Source organism: Equus asinus, chromosome 29, assembly GCF_041296235.1.
Source record: "Equus asinus isolate D_3611 breed Donkey chromosome 29, EquAss-T2T_v2, whole genome shotgun sequence".
In the NCBI taxonomy this organism is placed as follows: domain Eukaryota; kingdom Metazoa; phylum Chordata; class Mammalia; order Perissodactyla; family Equidae; genus Equus; species Equus asinus.
In genome coordinates this window covers 29,440,623-29,447,934 of record NC_091818.1, presented here as the reverse complement: position 1 = coordinate 29,447,934, position 7,312 = coordinate 29,440,623, and the positions used below count along the sequence as shown (strand labels likewise).

At 37.7% G+C, this 7,312-nt stretch overlaps 1 pseudogene; it reads right to left on the bottom strand.

Annotated features, from left to right (window-relative positions):
* Positions 1-1,039: 1,039 nt before the first annotated feature.
* On the bottom strand, positions 1,040-1,648 carry LOC139042479 (small ribosomal subunit protein uS15-like; annotated as a pseudogene).
* Between the last annotated feature and the right edge of the window lie 5,664 nt (positions 1,649-7,312).

Below are 7,312 nucleotides of genomic sequence, written 5' to 3'. Positions count from 1 at the left end.
ACCTGGTGTCAGAGATTGGCTTGCTGTGCAACAGATGAGTGAACTCAGTTCAGGTTTGATATCAGAACCTTGACTTTTCTATTAATTAGCTGGCTACTTAGCTTCTCTGAGCCTCTGCTTCCTCATCTGTAAAATAGATATCATAATAATACTTAATTTAAAGGGTTTTTGTGAGAAAATGCACATAAAGGACTAGACTTAGCATACTGCTCAACACATAAGAAATACATAAGGTTAGTGATGATGATGATGATGATAATGATGATGGGGAGGAAGAGTCATTCTTATACCATTCTTTTCCTCATTCTCGAAATATGATCTTTCAGCTAATCTTACTAGCCCTATCTTTACAATTTGTACTGAATCTTACAGGTTCACCATCCCTTCTACTTCCACCCTAGTCCCAGTCACCATAGTCACTTGCATGAACTGTTGCAAACTCTTGCCAGGTCCACCTGTTTCCATTCCTACTCCTTTGCTCCTTCACAGCAGTCCACTATCCAATTAAAGGATAAAATTGAATCATGGTACATCTCTACTTGTCCCTACCCCAAGAATACAGTCTAAACTCTTTACCATGGCCTATAGTGACTTAAACACTCTGGTCCCTTTTTACCTCTCTCCTCCCACTGTTCTCTTTAATTCCATTGTAGTCTCCCTGGCCTTCTAGCTGTCCCCAAGCTCACTAGCTCATTCCTGGGTCAGAGATTTTGCTTTGTCACTTGCTATTTCTTTTACGTTGAAATGAGATGTCTTGTTCCTTCACTTCATATAAATCTCTACTTCAATGTCATCAGCTTAGAATGGCCCAGCTTGACACCTAACTAAAATACCATCTTTCTTCTCCAATCTCTCATTATCTCTTTAGTCTCCTTCAGGGCACATATCAAAAACTAAAATTATTATATTACACTATGTGTTTATACGTGTATTGTTTGTCATGTCCACAAACATATAACATCTTAGGAGCCTGTCTGAATCTCTGGATTTCTTTTTCTAGTTAAACAATGATTTTTATTGCTTGAGTACATAGACAAAGTTATGCCACCAGCATAGAGGCTGTGGATAATTCGTATTTCCAATTGGGGGGAGGGATCACTTGGTCTTATGATGTCAAGCCAATCAGTAAATACGGCTCTCAATCAGAATCAGATGCAATTTAACATCCCTGTCCTTTCTGTCCTTCTCAAGATGCTTTTGAATGGCAACAGCATTCTTAATTAAGAATGACAGAGATCCTCAGGTAGATCAGGAGCAAATCCTTGGGACTTAAGGGGTCTCAAGATTTCATTGCCTGTCACAACATCCTTGTGCAATACCCTGTGGATCCCTCAGGATCACACTGACTTGTGAGGAAGTCAGGCACTTCTTGGCCAGTTTGTAGATTTGTTCCTTCACATCATCCGATGTCAACTCCAGCCAGGTGGGGACTCTGTGGCAATAGGGGCAGAATCACCTGGGATAGGCCCTTCCTTGTGGCATGTTTGTGACCCGTAATGGTGGTGGTCAGGCAGTGAAAAAGCCTGAATCCCTGGCTTCTAACACAGAGCCTGGCATGTAGTAGACATCCAGTAAATATTTTTGGAATAAGCAAATGACAATTTTGTCCCTTATAGTATTCATCAAATGTTAGTTTTCTTTCTTTCATATTTTTCCCTTGGCTCGGTCTTATGACCTCTTCTCACCTGGAACCTGAAGGAAGTGGATCAGCCAGTTGGTATGGTACATTCTAACTTGAATGTTAAGATATCTAGAGAATAAAAATGTGAAAATTTAGAGTTAATGAGCTGCTAGTTAAGTTCTGTATGCATGAAAATCAATGCTTTGAATGGCCCAGAGCACAGAAGTTATGAAAAGAAAGAGATACAGACCTTCTGCAAATTGAAAAGAAAACGCCAAATTTCTAATAATGAACAAATAAAAAGCAAAAAAAGAGACCAAACAGACAACCTGAAAAGGCCTATATCTATTATATAAATTGAATCAATACTTAATAATCTTCCAAAACAGAAGGCATCAGGCCTAAATGGGTTTACTGGTGAATTCTACCAAACATTTAAGAAAGAAATTATACCAATTCTCTGCAATCTCTTCCAGAAAATAGAAGCACAGGGAACACTCCTAACTCATTCTATGAAGTCCACATTACCTTCATACCAAAACCAGATAAAGGTGTTACAAGAAAAGAAAACTACAGACCATTATCTCTCATGAACATAGATGGAAAAATCCTCAACAAAATATTAGCAAATCTAATGCAAGCACATATAAAAGTCCCATGACCAAGTGGGATTTATCCCAGGTATACAAGCCTGGTTCAACATTCAAATATCAGTTAATGTAATCCACCACACCAAGACGTTAAAGAAGAAACTCAAGTGATCACATCAATAGAGGCAGAAAAAACATTTGACAAAATCCAACACTTATTTATGATAAAAACTCTTAGCAAACTAGGAATGGAGGGAAATTTCCTCAACATGATAAAGAACATCTACAAAAAATCTACAGTTGACATCATACTTGTTTATGAGAAACTCAGAGTTTTCCTGCTAAGATCAGGAACAAGTCAAGGATGCCCCTCTCACCACTGATTTTCATCATCATACTGGAAGTCCTAGCTAGTGCAATAAGACTAAAGAAATAAGAGGTATACATATTGAGAAGGAAGAAATGAAACTGCTTTTGCAGACGATATAATTGTCTATGTAGAAAATCTGAAAGAACTGACAAAAAAATTCCTGGAACTAATAAGCAATTATAGCAAGGTTGCAGGATGCAAGGTTAATATACAAAAATCGATTACTTTCCTGTATACTATCAATTAACAAGCAGAATTTTAAATTAAAAACACATTATCATTTTTATTAATACTTCCAAGAATGAAATCCTAAAGTATAAATTTAACAAAATATGTCCAAGACCTATCTGAGGAAAACTACAAAACCCGATGAATGAAATCAAAGAAGAACTAAATAAATGGAGAGATATTCCATGTACATATAGATAGGAAGACTCAATATTGTTAAGATGTCAGTTCTTCCCACCTTGATATATAGATTCAGTGCAATCCCAATGAAAATCTCAGCAAGTTATTTTGTGGATATTAACAAACTGATTCTAAAGTATTTGCAGAGACAAAAGACCCAGACTGGCAAACTCAGTATTGAAGGATAACAACAAAGTCAGAGGATTGACATTATCTGACTTCAAGACTAACTATGAAGCTACAGTAAAGACAGTGTGGTATTGGCAAAATAATAGACAGATCAATGGAACAGAATAGAGAGCCCAGAAATGGACCCACACAAATACTCTCAACTGATGTTTGACAAAGAAGCAAAGACAATGTAATGGAGCAAAGATAGTCTTTTCAACAAATGGTGCTGAACAACTGAACATCCATACGCAAAGAAATGAATCTAGACACAGACCTGACACCTTTCACAAAAATTAACTTAAATTGGATCATAGACCTAAATGTAAAACACAAAACTATAAAACTCTTAGAAGATAACATATGAGAAAATCTTCATGACCTTGGGTATGGTAATGATTTTTTAGATACAACACCAAAGACATGATCCACTGAAGAAATAATTTATAAGCTGGACTTCATTACAATTAAAAACTTATGCTCTGCAAAAGACAATGTCAAGAGAATGAGAAGACAAGGCACAGACTGGGAGAGAATATTTGCAAGAAACTTATCTGATAAAAGATTGTTATCCAAAATATATAAGAAACTCATAAAACTCAGTAATAAGAAAAGCGACCCAACTAACAAATGGGAAAAAGACCCAAACACACACCTTACCAAAGAAGATGTACAGATGACCAGTAAACATATGCAAAGGTGCTCAACATCATACATCATTAAGCAATTACAAATGAAAACAACAATGAGATACCACTATGCACTTATTAGAATGGCCAAAATCCAAAACACTGACACCACCAAATGCTAATGGGAATGTGGAACAACAGGAATTCTCCTTCATTGCCGGTGGGATTGCAAAATGGTGCCATCACTTTGGAAGACAATTTGGCAGTGTCTTACAAAACTAAACATACGCCTACCCTACAATCCAGTAATTGTGCTCCTTGGTAGTTAATAAAAAAAGTTGCAAACTTACAGCCACACAAAACCTACACACATGTTTATAGAAGTTTTATCCATAATTGCCAATTCTTGGAAACAACCAAGATGTCCTTCAGGAGATGAATGGATAAATAAACTGTGGTACATTCAGACAATGGAATATTATTCAGTGTGAAAAAGAAATGAGCTACAAAGTCATGAAAAGGCATAAAAGAACCTTAAATACATATTCCTAAATGAAAGATACCAGTCTGAAAAGCCTACAGACTATATAATTTGGACTGTATGACATTCTGGAAACAAAACTATGGAGACAGTAAAAAGATCAGTGGCTGCTGAAGGGTTATGGGAGAGGAAGGGATGAATAATTGGAAAACAGAGGATTTTTAGGGCAATGAAACTATTCTTTATGATACTACAATGGTGGATACGTGCCGTTATACATTTGTACAAACCCATTGAATGTATATCACGAAGAGCGAACTCTAGTGCAAACTACGGACTTTGAGGGATAATGATGTCTCCCGGTAGGTACTTCGGTTGTAACAAATTCATCACTTTGGCACAGGATGTTGATATTGGGGGAGGCTGTGCATGTGTGGGGACAAGGGATACACGGGAACTTTCTCTCCCACTCAATTTTGCTGTGAACCTAAAACTTCTCTAAAAAGTAAAGTTCATTCATTAAAAAAAATGAAACAACTACTTAAATATTAATAAGCCTAACGTAACAAAGAATCGAATAAATTTAAATTACAACAATCTGTGAGAAAGGGGCTGAGGAGAACTGGTCTTAAGGAATCAGATTGTAAACTGTCATTCCCCCTTCTCCTCTAGGAAGTTACCTCTCAAACAAGAAGAGCAAGAAACAAACTGGAATTTCATCTTTGAAGCACTAAAGGTAACCTTAGCCCCCAGTCACAATAAATGAAGACAGAAATTGACTTGGCAGAGAGTAAAAGAGTGAAACCTAATTGCCTGCCAGATGGTGACAATGATGAGAATTTTGCTCACTCACTCTGCAGAATCTGGAGGAATTGAAGGCATCTGGTTCTATGGGGGTGGGGTAAGGCATGGGGCTCAAACTAGGGGACTGTTCAAACAGCGCTCTGACTTCAAAACCTGGTGAACTCTTGTATTAGTTTTCTAGGGCTCGCATAACAAAGTACCACAGACTGTTTGGCTTAAACAACAGAAATTAATTTTCTTACAGTTCTGGAGGCTGGAAGTCCAAGATCAAGGTGCCAGCAGGTTTGGTTTCTTTTGAGGCCTCTCTCCTTGGCTTGTGGATGGCCACCTTCTCATTGTGTCCTCACATGGCCTTTTCTTGGTGAGCAGGCACCTAATGTCTCTTCCCCTTCTTATAAGGACACCAGTCAGCTTGGATTAGGGCCCCACTCTTATGACCTCATTTCATCTTAGTCACCTCTTTAAAGGCCCCATCTTCAAATAAAGCCACATTGGGGGTTAGGACTCCAACATACGAATTTTGGGGGGACACAATTCAGTCCATAGCCATACCTTTCCTGACTCCACAGGTGATGAGGGCGTCAGGAGCACAGACAGCTGCACAGGGTAGAAATGGTGGCAGATAGAAAAAAAGATTAACTGAGAGACCTCATACTGAACGGTGAGGGTCACAGGCCCCTTCTCTAGTTCTTGCCCTCCAAGGTCAGCTGTCAGGCTTCTACCCCACAGGGCAGATTAGTCCCTCCAACTCTCGAACTGCTACAAAACACCTGTAGGGGGCTGTTTATCAGTCAGGAGAGTGGAAAAAGGTGTGCCAAGTAGCTCATGGGACGATCCTCTCCAAATCGACGTGTGGTGGTCAGTGATAGAGAAATCAAGCAAAAATATTGTGAACTTCCTAGACATTGTTAGGTCTTTTGGTTTGGCTCATCTTGCTTCCCCAAGAAATGAATGGTTCGTTTGCAATCCTTGCAAACCTATGGTAATAACAGGGAGAATGTTTGTGAGATGCTTGAAGACAGGAGGATGTCCAATTCCTCTTGGCATTTCCTGAGCCTAGGACAGAGCATGTCCCATAATTGGCAGGAAAAAAATGAGTTCTGATGGTTCTGAGTGGCTTTTCTTTTGCATTTATTACTATAACCTATTTAAGAAGTAATTTGGGGAATAATTTGTGATATTTCAAGAACAATTTGGAAATTTTAGAGATAACCAAACCTCTTTTAATCTTACCTTTGTACATAAAGGTACATTTACGTTCTCTATATATAACATGTCATATATATTAGATGTAACATATATAATATATAGTATATATATTAGATCTTGATAAAAATCCATTTATAGATGAGGAAACTGAAGCTTGTAGAACTTATTGATTGCTAAGACTAGAACTCAGATCTTGTGCTTCTTATTCTTGTACCACGTTGTTCTGGCATAAGTTTTAAATGCCAGACCTGTGATTAATTAAGCATTAATTCTTAAATGCTTAAAAGTAGCATTTAAGCTTCAGAGTATGTTGCTGACCAACACAACTAGAGTTTTGTTAAAAAGGCGGCACTGGATAATTTAGACTGGATGCTAATAAGGTGCATAAAAAAGAACTATTACAGCATTATTCACAGTAGCTGAAGTATGGAAACAACCTAAATGTCTATTGATGGGTAAAGAAAATGTGGTACATATATGCAGTGGAAATCTAGGCAGCCTTAGAAAGCAAGGAAATCCTGCCATTTGCAACCACATGGATGAACCTGGAGTACCTTATGCTAAGTGAAATAAGCCAGGCAGAGAAAGACAAATACAGTATGATCTCACTTATATGTGGAATCTAAAAAGTTGAATCCATGGTAACAGAGAGTAGAACGGTGGTTCTCAGAGGTTGAGGGATGGGGGAAATGGGGAGGTCCTGATCAAAGGGTACAAATATCCAGTTATAAGATGAATAAATTTGGGAGATCTAGTGTACAGCATGGTGACGATAATTAATAATAATGTACACTTGAAATTTGCTAAGAGAGTAAATCTCAAGTGCCTTCATAACACATATAAAGAGGTAACTGTGAGATGATAAAGGTGTTAGCTAGCTTGTTTGTAGTAATCATCTCACAAAGTATATGTACACCAAAATATCACGTGGTACACCTTAAATATATACAATTTTGATTTGTTAACCTTAACTCAGTAAGGCAGGGCAAAAAACTAATTACCTTTGAGAAATATATTTGACTGCAAATTTTG